We start from the raw sequence: 15,498 nt of genomic DNA, 5'->3' as shown, positions 1-15,498 counted from the left end.
CAGTAACAATAACAACAGACATTTACAGGAAGAACAAAAAAGTGTAAGCTATGCTCGCTGTGCTTAAGAAATACGTAATTTAGTGGCTAAGCCAAGTTAATGCCCATCCCAAGCAGGGCACGAACATATCAGGTGGGCGGCCTTGCAGTTCAGACATTAGCACCGATGGCCACCCTTCCCCACTGTGGCTAACGCTGCCTGAATCCTTCACAGCTGCCAGCCACCTGGAGGTGGAGAGGAGGTGCAACCCATCCACCCTTGCCAGCCACACACACTCTCTTGACCTGGTCATTGGGAGTTTGGAGAGAGAGGATCATTTCACAGAGAAGGTGCTTTGGCCGAATTCTGAATGATAAGTCAAATCTGAGTTGATAGAAGGGAGAGTTCTGAGGACTGGTATGTCATGTCAGTGGGAGAATAAAAGAGAAACCAGCTGGGAGAGGATGATTCCTTCTTTCTCTCTTCCTGCGTATAGACCTGAGGACCCTCCAACGTCGCTCTGGGACTGAGGGGCTGCTACTTCTAAAGCCAAGGGTTTGACATGTGTTTTCTCTCTTCATCCTGACCACAACCCCATAATAACATAGCTCCCCAGTCCCTTATCTGAAATGCTTATGGCCAGTGCATTTTAGAATTCAGAACTTTTCAGAGTTTAGAAAGGTAATGTTAGGGCATATTTCACATGTTAATGACATTCCTTCCGTGGCATGGGGCAGCATCCCATCATCAAACACATTATTACTGCTGCAGTGAAACTTACGAATGTTCACATCAGCTAGGATAAAATAAAAGACCATAAAAAGCTTTATGTCCGTTAAGGTGAGGTTTGCTGCCCAATTAGTTTTGCCACCAAACTGAGAAAAATGTAACAAGAAAAGAAAAGACAAGGGACTTCCCAGGTGGTCCAGTGGTAAAGAATTCGCCTTCTAATGCAGGGGACGCGGGTTTGATCCCTGGTCGGGGCTCTAAGATCCCACATGCTGCGGGCAACTAAGCCCACACGCCACAACTATTGAGCTCCTGTGCCTCAACTAGAGAGCCCGTGTGTTGCAAACTATAGAGCCCACACACCCTGGAGCCAGTGCGCCACAACTAGAGAGAGAGAAAACCTGCACGCTGCAACTAGAGAGAAGCCCGAGTCCGCAACGAAGAGACTGCATGCTGTAAGGAAAGATCCTGCATGCCTCAACGAAGATCCCGTGTGCCACAACTAAGACCCGACACAGCCAAAAAGATAAAGAAAATGAATAAATTTAAAAAATAAATATTAAGAAAAGGAAAGACAAAAAATTGGTTTTCGAAACTTTTGGTTTCAGAATTGCAGATTTATAACAGCTAAAGTTTATTGAATGCCTATTCTGTACCAGGCACTGTTCTTGTCCCTTTGCACTGACAACCCTATGAGACAGATGCTAATATCATCCACATTTTAGAGGTGAGGAAACAGAGGCCCAGAGAAGGGGAGTAACTTGCCCAAGGCCACACAGCTAGTCTGCGAAGAGTTAGGATTGGAACCCAGGCAGTCCTGGCTCTAAGGACCTAGTGAAGTATTGTTACACGTGAGGCTCTAAGGCCCTAAGAGGTTAAATGACTGCTCAGATTCCTAGAGCCACGGGAAAGCTGAGATTTGAAGGTGCTGCTGATTCCCAGATCCCTGGAGTACTAGGGACTTCTCTTCCAGCCTCTGTGGTTGAGAACCAACCTAGGAGAGCTGCCTAGGGAACAGGCTCAAGTTGGCTGCAGGCCTGGGCTGCAGACATTCTAGCCCATGTGTTTTGGCAGCAGGATTTTTTTTTTTCTTCTAACTTATTGACAAGGGGCCAGTTACTCTTTACTATGAAGTTCCTACAAGTTTCTATCATGCTCTTGTAATTTGACAGTTTTAGATGAAATACTCCAAATATTAGCCTGGAAGACCTGCACTGCTGACAAATGTCGAGCTCTTCCTGGCTGATGAAAATCACATTTGCTTATATTTATTAGTCATTAGGAACTTGCATAGTATATGTGACCCCAGAAGACATGTCAGTGTGTTCTCTGGATGGCTGTCTGCCCCACTCTCTGTTTCAGGTTTGAGATTTGAGGCGAAGGCTCTCGGGAGCTGAGATGTTTAAGAAACTGTTAGGTTGTGATACTAGGCAACTGAAAACCTAATTGGAGCCAGATAACAAATAAAACAAAATAATTCAACCTTCTAACAAATATTTATTAAGCATCTACTATGTTGTAAGGCCCTGGACAGACAAAAAGGTATAAAAACCAGGTGAGGGATCCTCCAGGCTCTCTCTTACTGACAGGCTAGAGCAGCTGTTTGCAAACTTAACTAGTTTTTGAAGCATAAGAATCCTTTCTGCAAAATCAGCCTTAGGTAGAGGCTCAGTCTGTCACACAGACGAAAGCTGAGCTGCTCTGGTGGAAGCCTCAGAGGCATTGCTATGGCAACCCAGGGTCTAGATCCAAATGCAGCAATGGTTTTCAACCTTGGTTGACCATCAGAATCCTTTGTCCATCTTTTAGAAGTCTTGACACCCTGGTCACATCCCAAGTGAACATCTGGATCTCTAAGGGTTGTGTTTGAAGATCTGTATAATTCCAATCCAGCCAAGGTTGGGAGCCATTGATCTGGAAGTACCTCTTTGGAACCTCAAGGTTCTGTGGAAAGTCATTTGGGAATCAGTCTTGTCCAGCAGAATTTTCCAGCTTTGGCGAGAATGTATCAGAGTCACTTGCAGTGGGGTGGGGAAGCTTGTTAAAAGTAGAGTTGCCCAGTCTCCACTATCTCCCCTGCCTGATGGGGATTCTGTTCAGCAGATTTGTACTGTGACCTGGGTAGCTTTATTTTAAATGATTCTGATACGCTCCAGAGTTTGAGAACCACTGCTCTAGAAGGTTGGAAAAGGCATGTGTGTAAACGCCTTCCAGATAAGGCAGTGGGCTGAAATAGTAATCGTAGTGATAATGGCTACCGTTTTGGATCCGTCTCATGTACAGGCACTATGTCAAATGCACTGTAACGTTTACAGTTCACACAGCCCTATGAGGCCGATGCGGTTATTCACATTTTACAGATGAGGAAGCAGACTCGGAGGAATGAAGTGACTCACTCAAGATCACCCACTTCAGAAGCAACAGAACCAGAGTTCGAAGTAGGTCTGTCAGAGTCCGGCACTAAAGTTCTTTTCTCTGAAATGAGTATTTTTGAAATGGGTATTTTGAAAGTGAGGCTGCTCGCTTCCAGCAGGTGTAGTCCAAAAAAGCTGCTCGGAGGCTGGATAGCTTGAGACAACGTCTTGAAAAGTGGATGGGATTTGGTAGTCAAGGTTTAAAATGAACTGCATCTCTTCCTTGCGTTGTTCAGCTCTCTTACCCAGGGAAATCTTTGCATCTAGTCCTGGGTACCAGGGCAGTTCAAAAAAAATTGGAAGCCATGGTCCTTGTCCTTGACAATGAGGTAGTGGATAAGTGGCAAACTCACAAAACACTGCAAGGGCCAGAAAACAGTAGACATGTGGCCAGAGTTCAGGAAGATGGGAAATCTTTGTGCGACGGAACAGTCAGGGAATACTGCACAGAACAGGTAGGATTTGAACCTAACCTTGATGAATAAATAGAATTTACTTGGCTGGAATAGATCTGGAAACTTCTTGAGTCCACTTGCTCCCACATCAGACTTTTGTCTCATTAAAACACGCACATTCACCCTCTAAAAAAACCTTAGAAATCATGTCAATACTGATTGGAGCTCTCCCAAGGATCCTAAAGTTATTTAACCTCTCTGAACCTCAGGGGCTTCATCTTTCAAATAAGGATAATAATACTATCTATCATATGGGATTGTTGAGTAATTAAATGAAATAATATATTGTCTGGTCCATAGTAGGTGCTCAATAAATTGTAGCTTTAATGCCATTATGAATTTAGAGGCTGAGCGGTAGCGTGTTGGAGAGTTCCAGTTAGAACTCTTATTCTGCAGGGAGGATCAGGTGGAGAACTAAGACCACAGAGGAAGACAGGGAGTCGGGAACTGAGGACTAGTCCAGGAGGGCAGGACTCTGGGCAGCACAGCCTGGGTGCAGCCAGGATCCCAGGGCCTGGGCACCCTTCCCTGTGCCCTTTCCTGATGTAGCCTGCTCGGAAAAGGCCTCCACAAAGGTGGCCTTCCCTGGGATTTCGTCAGAGCAGTGGCAGCCTGGGGAGGCTCAGGCCTGGGGGACTGCAGCCTGCAAGTCTTGGCCAGCAGATTCCAGAAGCATTGCACCAAGTCCTACCTCTCTCCATGTCCAGGGCTGTGTCCCTGGGTTGGCTAAAGGGAGAGGATTGGGTGGGGGAAGCATTTAGGTGAGTCGGGCAGCAGTGCAGCAACTCACACCTGTGAAATTAAAGCCACTCCTCAGTAGGAGAGGCTTCCCCCTCGATTTCTGGAAAAGGATACCCACAGACTGGAGGGAGGCCCAAGGAGCCCCTCCTATGGTAGGACCTTCCCTCTTGTAACAGCAAAACCAAACAGATTTCCCGTTCCTGAAATGTCTAGTGACAGCGGTTCCTGAATTGTCTAGTGACAGCGGCACCCAAAGAGAGGTCCTGCTGCCCGGAGTTCAAGTACCTAAGCTTACAGAACCTGTTGTAAATACCTGCTGGCCAGTTTCATTCAGCTTCCACAAAGACAGGAAACGAGAGCAGCGCCCACTACTATTTGAGGACCACTTCAGGTACCTTTGTCATCGCTCTCGTTGCCAAAGAGCCCGCTAACAGGCAGACATTCCTCCCCGTGGGCTTCCTCGTGACCCAGTTTTCCTGATCATTATGCGTGTGAACCAGCTGGGGAATCTGGGGAATGGGATGCTTGATGGCTTTAATTCAGAGATGTTCAAGATAGGGAACGCCCTCCCCCAGTGGGCATTGCCAAGTCGAAAACTGTCATCTACTGGAGACCACTGTAGGAGCCTGGGGCTGGAAATTCACAGCTGTGAAAATCATGGTCATTGTTTCCATTGGGTGGAGTGTGTCATATCCCTCAGGTGTGAGAAAGAGGTTGTAAAGGGTAGGCTCGGAGCGAGTGGAGTGACGTTTCCTTTGGGAGGTGGCCTGGCTGGAGCCGCCGTTCTGTTGCCCAGGCTGTGCAGACTGCTCTCAGCAGCAGCTTGTGGTCGGTTCTCAGTTATTTATTCTTTTTCTTTGAAATATTGGCCTTTATTTGTCGTCAGTCTTTTAAGCAGACCTTCTGATGACAGGGGGCAGCGGGAGCTAACCCATCCTGAGAGGCTGCACACTGCATGCCAGTGAAGAGCTCAGCCCTGGTGTTGACGGGTCTGGGTTCTCTGCCCAGTTCTGCCCCTTGCTTGCTGTGTGTCCTGCTGACACCGCTTAACTCTTCCCTGATGAGGATAATAACACACCTGCTTCGTTGGCTTGCTGTGAATTGGATAATTCATACGAAGTGTTTAGCATAGTGCAGGGGCTACTCATAAGCCCTCAGTAAAGGTGTCAGAATGCCTTCCACGTGCCAGGCCCATTGGCAGGCGTTTTTTTTTTTAAAGAAGATGTTGGGGGTAGGAGTTTATTAATTAATTAATTTATTTTTGCTGTGTTGGGTCTTCGTTTCTGTGCGAGGGCTTTCTCCAGTTGCAGCAAGCGGGGGCCACTCTTCATCGCGGTGCGCGGGCCTCTCACTATCGCGGCCTCTCTTGCTCCAGACGCGCAGGCTCAGTAGTTGTGGCTCACGGGCCTAGTTGCTCCACGGCATGTGGGATCCTCCCAGACCAGGGCTCGAACCCATGTCCCCTGCATTAGCAGGCATATTCTCAACCACTGTGCCACCAGGGCAGCCCCGGCAGGCGTTTTATATGTGGCCTTTTATCATATCTTCATCCCAGTTTTGTGTGGCAGACTTATATTGTTCCATTCGTGGTAGACAAACTCGAGGGTCGAAGAGCAAATGTCAAGTTCAGGGTCACACAGAAGGAAGGCAAGAGAATCAGGGTTTAAACCCATCTGTACTTACCATGTTCATCTCAGACTTGCCCTTCTAGAGAGCTGTTTTCAAAGTTAAAGGTAACACTCACGAATTAAGCTAAGTTTGATAAACTAATACTTCTCTGTTTGAGATGAAAAACAAAAATTTTCTCCAATATTTACCCCATATATAACAGGGACATAGACATAGATATAGATATAGATGATATAGATATAGATATAGATATAGTAACACTGAAACCGTCTCCACCATGAACTCCAAAGTCTGTGTGGGATCCCAGGAGAAATACCAACTAGCCACAGTCAACATCTGGCCATGCAAGACTTTCACATGAAGGTATTTGCTTTTAAAGGCTGCCTCGGATCACAGGGCTTAATTCATAGAGATGACCTGGGCATTACCTTGTTGTGTTTAGTTTTCATTTTAATCCAGTCAACGTTCCTTGTGTATTTGCTGTGACCCAGGCCCTGTGCTAAACACAGACGGGATAGACAGGTGAAGGAGGTGTGGTTTTCAAGGACCTCCACGCCTAATAAGGAAACAGCTCAGGGATAAACACCAGAATGCACTGTAGTGAGTATTCTACCTGTGGGGTGAGCAGAGGGCTGTGGAAACACAGAGGTGGAGCCAATTCTTGGAGAATTAAGATGGCTTGGTTGGTGGAAGTCCTTCCTTGCAGGGTGAGTTCGCATTACTCAGGGGGGAAAGAGGTGGGGAGTACTTGGTATGGATGGGAGATGGCAGTGGTTTGGTGACACAAGAGGAGCAAGAGAGTCTCCTTGTCCTCAAGGAGTGCATGCTGGTGGGGTGGGAGAGGAAGACAAGCAAACAGACACTTAGAAGACCAAGTGCTCTCTTAAGAGAGATGCTCAGGGTGTGAGGAGGGAAGGGAGGGGAAGAAGGAGGACCAGGGAGCCAGAGAAGGCTTCACAGAAGCAGTGATGACTGAGCTGAGCTCTGAAGGATTTTAGCAGAGAGGAGGGCATTCCCCCAAAACAACAAACTGCGAAGGCTGACCCCTGGAGGCATGGTGAGCCTGTCATGTTCTGGAAGTTCTAAATGGTCTGATGGGGCTGGAGCACAGGCTGTATATGAAGGCGTGTGCAAGCGAGACCTCCTTTCCAAGGAGGGATTAGCAAGCAGTCCTAAGGGGATTGAAACAGAATTTCTTCGAGAGAGGCAGTCCCGGTAAACATGGATAACCAGCACATTTTCATCTTAAAGCAAGATGATGTCTCCATTGTATAGTTGGTCTAAATCTCTTCTTAATGCCCTTGTGATTTTACAAGCATTTGGCTCTGCTACCCTCCTCCCCCAGCCCCGTCTCCGTAAAGCACATGAAGCTGGGGTTTACTGCCTGGGAGCTTGGGCTTGATCCTCTAGTTTTGCAGTAGGTCTTTTAGTTTCCTATTGATGCTGTAACACTGACCACAAATTTGGTGGCTTAAAGCAGCCCAAATTTATTCTCTTACAGTCTGGAAGTCTAAAATCACGGCATCGGTAGGGCTGTGCTCCTTCTTGGGGCTTCAGGGGAGGATGTGTTTCCCTCCCTTTTCCAGCTTGTGGAGTCGGCCTGCCTTCCTTGGCCCGGGGGCTTTTCCTCCCATCACTCCATCCTCGTGCCTCTGTCATCTCACCTTCTCTAACTCTTATCCACCCGATCTCCTCCTTATAAGGACCCTTGTGATTACATGGCACCCACTCAGATAATCCAGGATAATCTCCTCATTTCAAAATCCTTAATCACATCTGCAAAATCCCTTTGCCACTGAAGGTAACATTCACGGGGTTCAGGGGATTAGGATGTGGGCATCTTGGGGTTGGGGAGTGGGGAGCATTATCCAGCCTACCATAATGTACTTGCGTTTGGGGGGTCTTAAGAATACCCTAGTAATAGGACAGTTTCTGTGCTAGCAGGACCACCAGCCATTTCCCCACATCATGTCTGGTAATCGTCTATGGGAAATTCAGCAGTGCCGTTTCCCAGTAAAAAGAAGAGGAAAAACCACGCATTCCCCGTTGCGCTCTTCTGTGCTCTGCTTTGGACATGCGGTGTTAATCAAGGACAGTGATAATGAAGTTAAAGATAATAGACGCCCAAGGCAGCTGGCGTAGGATAAAGAACTCTGTATTCCAGTCCAGAGTCCAGGGTCCAGTCCCCAGCTCTCACGAACACTTTGATCTTGGGGAAGTCACCTCATTTCTCTGAGCCTTAGTTTACATGTTTGTAAAACAAAGGGATTTTATCCATTCATTAAGGTCTCTTGCCTGATATCGATGTGTTATTGAGGTCCGATTGCTCTTTTAAATGCTCCCACCACCCTTCTGCCATCCCGAGTGATGGAAAGACGGTGGCTGGGAGACAGCTCTCGGACCTGTTTTCCAACACGCTCTGGAATGCGACGGCTTTTCTTGTCTCTAGATGCATCCACATCGTCACCCTCTGTTCAGACATCCGCCCCATCACATGAGTTTTTCTTAAAAGTGCTGTCCATATGTCTGACCTCCTCTTCTCGGTCTCCCCCTGGGCTTTGGCCCTTTTCTGTTGGAAGCACTGGTAGTTCTTGCCTTGGAAAAGCCCTGGGCTGGGAGTCATTAGACCCCACTTCCTGTCTCATGGCCATGATTTGCTAGCTGGATGACCTTTGGGAATCAATCTAATCTATAAAATCTGGATAATTATTTGTCCTCTCTCTTCCATAGAGGCCTGCTGAGAGGGTCAGATGAGGTAACAGCTGTAAAAGTACTTTTAAAATATAAGACACTGTTCAAAACCAACATGGCTTGATTATTTTATTATCATTGACCAGATCACCTTTGGGTTTTAGAGCCTTGAGTCTTTTTCTGTAATTTCTAGCCTATGCGTGTACATGCGTGTGTGTGTGTATGCATGTAGCGTATGTATGTGTGTGCATGTGTGTGTTTTTGCTTGAAAGGTCCTTTCATTTCGAAACGGGACAGACAGGATCAGGCCTAGGTCACAGGCTGTCCCATCCTTCCCCACCTCCCCAGGGAACTGTCTCCGGCTTGTGGGTAAGAATCATTTGTTTTTTTAGCTCCTCCTTTCCTGCCCACTTTCTTGGAGGCCATTTGCATTTCATCATTAATAACTCTGGAGCAATATGTTATTTCTGTCCTGAGGGGCCCTGGAGCCAAGTGGGCCCCTTCATGACGTTGGATAGCAAATTTTGCTGTTAATTAAACTTCACGAGGCCACATGCCATTTTCTTGACCCTCCGTCGAAACCTAGGGAGTCTCGTTACATACAGGCAAGAAACCACATGGCAAGAGAAGGGAAAGCTTTGGCGTTGTCTGTGTTTCTCCTTGGAAAACCTCCCTGGTGATCCTGGGCAGTTAGCAGAGAAAGCAGGTACATCTGATTGAAATGCATACTCTATATTTTTGTTGTTGTTTGTTTTCTGCCTGCAAGGAAAGTTTTGTTTCTTTATCTTCTTTTGAAGCAGCGTTTCTACTTAGTCCCTGAATTGTTTGACAAGAAGTTACCTGTTGATGCTAACCAGATAAATGGTGTTTTAATATGCTTCGGTTTCTAAATCTGAAACCTCAACGTTTGCAGCAGAGCCGGGCTCACTGGTGTGTACACTTCTGCCCGTAGATTAGGAAAGGTTGGAGCCAGATTTTAAGCTTGAGTGACTCTGCTTGCAGACAAGGCTCCAAAGAGCCCTTGTTCCCTTCTTGTGGCATTTCATTAAGTGTCAGAAGTGTTTCATTAGTTATCAGAACAAAGATCACATTTGCCATAAGAATGCTGCATTGAATCTCCTCCAAGTCATTCATAACTCCGGGTTCCAGAAGAGAGATGATGGGCTCTGGAAAAAGCCAACAATATGTGTGCCCCAAAAAGGAGATCTCCACCTTGCATCTGGGACCCCTAGGGCTTCTCCTTGGATGCATACCTGGTGGCAGTCAGAGATGCCTTCGTGTAAGGATGGGAGGGGGGACACATCCTGTATGTGTCAGGTTACTGTCATTTCCTTTACTCACCCCCTCCCTGCACACGTTGCTAATTCAGCAGTAGTGAAGGCAACCCTTTTTATAGCACCTACTATGTGCCACATCAGTCGCATGTGTGTTTGAGCCTTAAGCAGCCCCGTCTTGCAGTTGAGAACACTGAGCTGAGGTAGAAAAATCCCCAGCGTCCTGCTCCTGTAAGGGGCGGAGTGGATCTGACTGCAGTGTCGCCTGACCCCAGCCTCCCCACTCTTCCTACTCCGAGCCTATAATGTGGATCCAGGTAATTTACCAGGGAGAGAGTTTGGGGTACAAAAGCTGTGGCCTCACTGTTGGTTTTCATGGCAAAGTACTAACAGCCCTTCAAGGGCTTTTTGAGTCCTCACTTTCTCATCCATCCATAGACCCTTTCCTGGGCATAGCGTTCTTTTAGCTCATCTCTGTTAATAGTAACAAGGGCAACCACAACCGATGTTTATTGAGGGTTTACTGTGTGTAACAGGCTGAGTGACAAACCCCCCCACCACCCACCCAAAGGTATCAAGTCCTGTTCCCTGGAGCCTGAAAATGCTAACTTATCTAAAAAATAAAAAGACTTTGCAGTTGTAATGAAGGATCTTGAGATGGGGAGATTATCCTACATTATACAGTTGTAGGCCCTAAATGTAACCATGAGTGTCATTATAAGAGACAGGCAGAGAGGGATTTGACATCCAGACACACAGAGGAGAAGGGGATATGAAGACAGAAGAGAGAGAGATTTGAAGCTGCTGTTCTTGAAAATTGGAGTGATGGGGCCACAAGCCAAGGAATGCTGGCAGCCACCAGAAGCTGGAAGAGGCAAGAAAATAAGAGTCTCCCCTAGAGCCTCCTGAGGGAGCACAGCCCTGACAACAACTTCATTTCAGTCCATTGATACTGACTTTGAACTTCTTGCCTTCAGAACCATGAGAGAATAAGTTTCTGCCGTTTTAAGCCACCAGGTTTGTGGTAGTCTGTACGGCAGCTACAGGAAACTAATGCACCATGTTGAAGGCTTTGAACTAAACCTCTAAGAACTCTTCACGCGTAAAGTAATCCATATTATCCTTTTTTTTTTTTTTTTTTTTTTAATATGAGAAGAACTCTGCACTTAGATGAAGTGATGAGCCTTGGGGCCCAGAGCTAGTAGGCTGTAGAACAGGGATTTGAACCAGAGTTTGGCTCTAAGCCTCTGCTTTTAATCACTGTGTTGTTCTCTCTTCCTGTCCCCTAGACTTATTTCTTGGCTTAATGCCCCCTACGTCAGGCCTAGGTCAAGATCAGACCTTGCCCCAGGAACTTCCTTTTCCTCTTTACAGTCTGACTTCCAGGCATGCATTATTTTCTTTTTTCCCTCATGAATCTTTTTCTTATAAAAGCATTTAGTCCTCCATGGGCCTTGTGGATCCAGCAGCAGTTAGCTAAGATTTCCTTTTCCTTGGTGATTAGAACGCATGGGCTAGTGCTGAAAATGTTTTCTTTCTGGATTTGGAGGGAAACTAATTTCCCCCACGCTATTTTCCAATAAATGCTCATTCCAAACAGTCCTTCCCTGTAATCCTTTGTGAGTGGCATTTGTTATTTATAAGCTGTGCTCCCACTGCAGCTGTTTAAGCTCCTTAAGAGCTTACCATTTATTCATTCAGTAACATTTGTTAATATCTCAGTTATATGCATTCACACAGACTTTCTAGCTTGGAAGGTTGTTTAATATTTTTTAGACTCAGTTTCCTTAGGTATAAAATAGGAATAATGACCCACTTTACTGTTTGCAGGGTTAAATGGATAACATGCATAAAACATTTGGCAGGTGTTCAATAAATTACTGTGATCTGAATACTGAATTTATTTAAGTACACGGTGCCATTTTTGGGGATGGAGTAACATCGAGGACAAATCCCTTTTCCTTCAATTAACTGAGGGTGACAGACTTGTACCTAAAAAACTTCCTCTAACCCAAAGAAGAAAGTTATGCATCATTTTTCACACCCGACCGTTATAATTGAAATATTTCATATTTATAATAAAGAAAAAATGAAGTGATATATGGCATGTGGGTACCCAGAAAGTGGTATGTGTCAAAGCTCAGATTGGGGAGACATTCAGAATATGAGAGAAATACCATTGCTTCCTCCATGGGCCTTTCACATAAAAGATGCTCAAGAAATGTACATTGCATTATCATCATTATTACTGTTGCATTAATAGATTCAGCAGAACTTTAGAAAATAGCTCTTCAGTTTGCTTCAACCTGCTGGGGGCTCAGCCTCTGGGGCAGAGAGCACTGTTTGAGAGTCCCCAGGGGAGAGGGGTTAGGAGCTCACGTTTGCTTGGCACCTGCCTGGCCAGGCACCTTGCCCCACTCCAGTCTCATTTGGTTTCCCCTAAGCCCCTGAGTCACGCAGGGCCGCTCAGGTTCAGATCACAACACACACCAGCAACAGGTTTGATCCCCAAGAGGGCTCCTCTCAGTTACGCCGGAGAAATGAATGCATTTACTGTTCTTTCGTGCAAAGCCAGCGCTGTACCTCTCAGCCCCCGTTTGGCTGTCTGCCTCTGCAGTGACCTTCGTGTGTCAAGGTTGCAGGCTGTGTGTCTCTCTCCTTGGGGACAGTGCAGCTGTCACGGTAACCACAATTCTGGAGCATCCACAAAGGCTAGGCCCTTTACCTTCATTATTTCATCAACACCCCCCCAATGGCCCTTATTCCACCCCTTGGGGCCCACACTGCACAAGGCACCTGAAGATCAGCCCTGGAAACCCAGGATCACTCAGATGCGCAGTGGCACCAGTGAGCACTGTGGTGACTTGTTCTCAGGGATACTCGGCTGCCTTTCAAACACCATCCTTTAGACAAGGGGAAGCAGCCTGATGGCGAGATCTACATCAAAGTCTAATTCATCTCCTGGGATCCTTGCCCCAGAAGAACTGGGTCCGTTCTGAAGGCTGTTTTATATTTGGGGGTGTGTGCGGGGACAGCGCTATGGTCCTTGCCTTCTGGGAGGCCAGCGGTTGGGTTGGGTCACTGAGGGTAGGGTCTTGAGGCTTGGCTTCCTGGTGCAAAGAGGGCCTTTTAAACTCAGAGTCTCTCCTTTCTGCTTTCTTTGCTAGATTGCTTGCCTCTTGAATCATTCGTCACTTGCCCCTGTGTCCTTCCTCCCTCTCTCCCTCCTGCCTCTCCCCCCCCCCTCAACCGTGTATAAGCCTTTGAGATCCTTCTTCCCTGAAGGTTCAGAGCAAACCTATACGCTGGTCTTTAGATCCAGACCTTGAATACTTTCCGGGGAGCGGATGTGGTTAAACCAGCTAATGCGTGTGACAGTGTGTACCACCCGGTAGACAGACAATCAAGAAAGCTTTTGTTTTCCTCATCTTAATTTTTATTTCCCTAAGTGGTCAGATTTTTGCCTCTTATCTTCTGCAGACACCAGAGAATTTATTGCCTGGAACAGCTCTGGCAGGACTTTCAGTCTTCTGAACTTCTAAGAAGACATATGCACTCAACCTAAACCATTTGCTCACAGCCTCTTTGAACTTAGCACATTCTATCCTTTCTCCCTTTGGCAGGTGATCACAATGGAACAGGGCAAGTTTTCGGAACACAGGGCTCTCGTTCCAGCTTTGAGCTGCAGACTCCTTTCCCTCCAGCTTGCCTTGGATCACGAGGCCCCCTGGTGAACGCAGGTTTCTGCTCTTCAGCTGCTGTTCCCTTCCATTCTCCCTCCCCTCGAATTTGAGCATTAAGGTCTCCCTAGGTGGCCACTGGCTACTGATTTTTAATTTCACCAGCTCCCTTTGCTTCCCACCCAGAAGTGTGGGAATGCCTTGACTTCTTGCTTATTGGAACTTAGAGCCTTTATATCTCTACTGATTGATCCATAGAGGTAACCTTTACTGACCCACTGGTAAGAAATGCTGAGCAATTAAGCTATGGTCTCTAACAGGTGCTATTTCAACAAACATTCACAGAGTGCCTCTGGGTCAGACCCGCTGCTAATTTCACGGATTACACACACAGGAATAAGACACTGACAAGCCCTGCCCCCAAAGACTAGAAGACTTGTGGGGAAGCCAGACCTTTTACTTACCAGCGTTACCAAGATACAGTGTTAATGCCATTGGCAGAGGGGTGTGCAGACTGCAGAGCACTAACTGTGTGGGGACCACTTGGGGGAAGCATACAGGCGCTGATGTTTATTTTGGTCCTGGAAGGCTGTACCAGTTCAGAAGTCGGTAGGTAGAGTAGAATTCCAGGCCGGCCCTTAGAGGCACAAGAGCTCAGTGTGTTTGGGAAATGTTGAGTGATCCTTTATGCCTGGGAAGTGTAGGGTTGGCGGCAGGAGACGGGGGAGAGGATGAAGACTGGAGTTGAATTTGGGAAGAGAGACTGAGACCAGATGATGAAGGACTTAACGTGGCATCAAACCAAACGTGCCTTAAAACCGTCTATGTTTGGACTTTATTTTCTAGGCAGAGATGAGCCATGAGTGTTTTTTGAAACAGAGGGTAATGACCAAGGGCTGTGTTTATGAAAACAAATCTGGTGGAAAGAGAAGTCAAAAGGGCGTGAGGGTCCTGACCCTGACTTGGGTACCTCATAGATGGGGATGCTGTAAACAACCTGGGAATATGCACTGGGTGTTTGTCATCACTGTAAATACTGGATTGGATGTCACAGAGCCAGTGCTATTCCTTACCTAGGCTATGTTGCCCAAGCACATCCAGACTCCAGAGAAGCTGGGCACAAGGCTGGTGATGGCCTTTGTTGATCTAAAATCTTCTGGGAGTGTATGACTTTTCAGTTATTGACAGTGACATTTCAGAAGAATATTTTCTCCCCTAACTATTTCTGTCCCTTCAGTCTTTGGGGATTACAGCTTCTTTATAAGTGGGTATTTTGCGTCCAATTGAAATGTCTGCCTATTTAAGTATTAAGTTTGCTGACTTGTATTCTCTTTGTGATGTCGTGTATACAGCAGACAAAACCTTTAAGGAGAGTTCTGACTGGGGATTTCTGCGTTTGCTTCTTAAGATCCTCCCCACATCCGTAAACAGCTACATTTAAAAAAATTCAGTGGAACAACAGTTATGGTCTCACCCAATAGATGAGACTTTTATTGCTACATAGAGGGATAATTCATGCACCGGAAATCAAACACAGAGAGTAAGGGGAAGGGGAGATTTCCCTTCCTTTGGCAATCATGGTTTGAGCCATTCCTTCATTATTTCAGTTTTTCAACAGTTATTGAACACCTACTCTATGCTGGCCATTGTACTAGGTTCTAAGGATGTAAGACAAGTAAGACATACCCCCTGCTCTGAAGGAGCCTACAGTCTGGTAAACTAAGGCAGACTAAAGAAATCGGCATAATAAAAGGTTATTGTGCTGTGACAATTACATGGGGTCCAGTGGAAGGACAAAAGAGAAGGACATGGATGCTATGGCGTGAAGGGTTGAGCTGGGGTTCGGACCAGGAAAAGCTTCATGGGGGAATTAATGCTTCAGCTAAGTCCTAAAGGGCAAACAGAG

General features: G+C 46.5%; 1 protein-coding gene across 1 annotated transcript in view; it reads left to right on the top strand.

The window, feature by feature from the left end:
- The window catches only part of THSD4 (thrombospondin type 1 domain containing 4), a 569,301-nt gene that overhangs the window by 77,488 nt on the left and 476,315 nt on the right, over positions 1 to 15,498 (top strand). The window lies entirely within an intron of this gene.

The sequence above is a fragment of the Delphinapterus leucas genome, chromosome 2, assembly GCF_059928025.1.
Source record: "Delphinapterus leucas isolate spDelLeu-1000000601 "Yukka" chromosome 2, BTC_Dleu_Yukka2, whole genome shotgun sequence".
NCBI lineage: Eukaryota > Metazoa > Chordata > Mammalia > Artiodactyla > Monodontidae > Delphinapterus > Delphinapterus leucas.
Note: the sequence above shows the minus strand (reverse complement) of the source record. Positions and strands in the feature narration are given on the sequence as shown.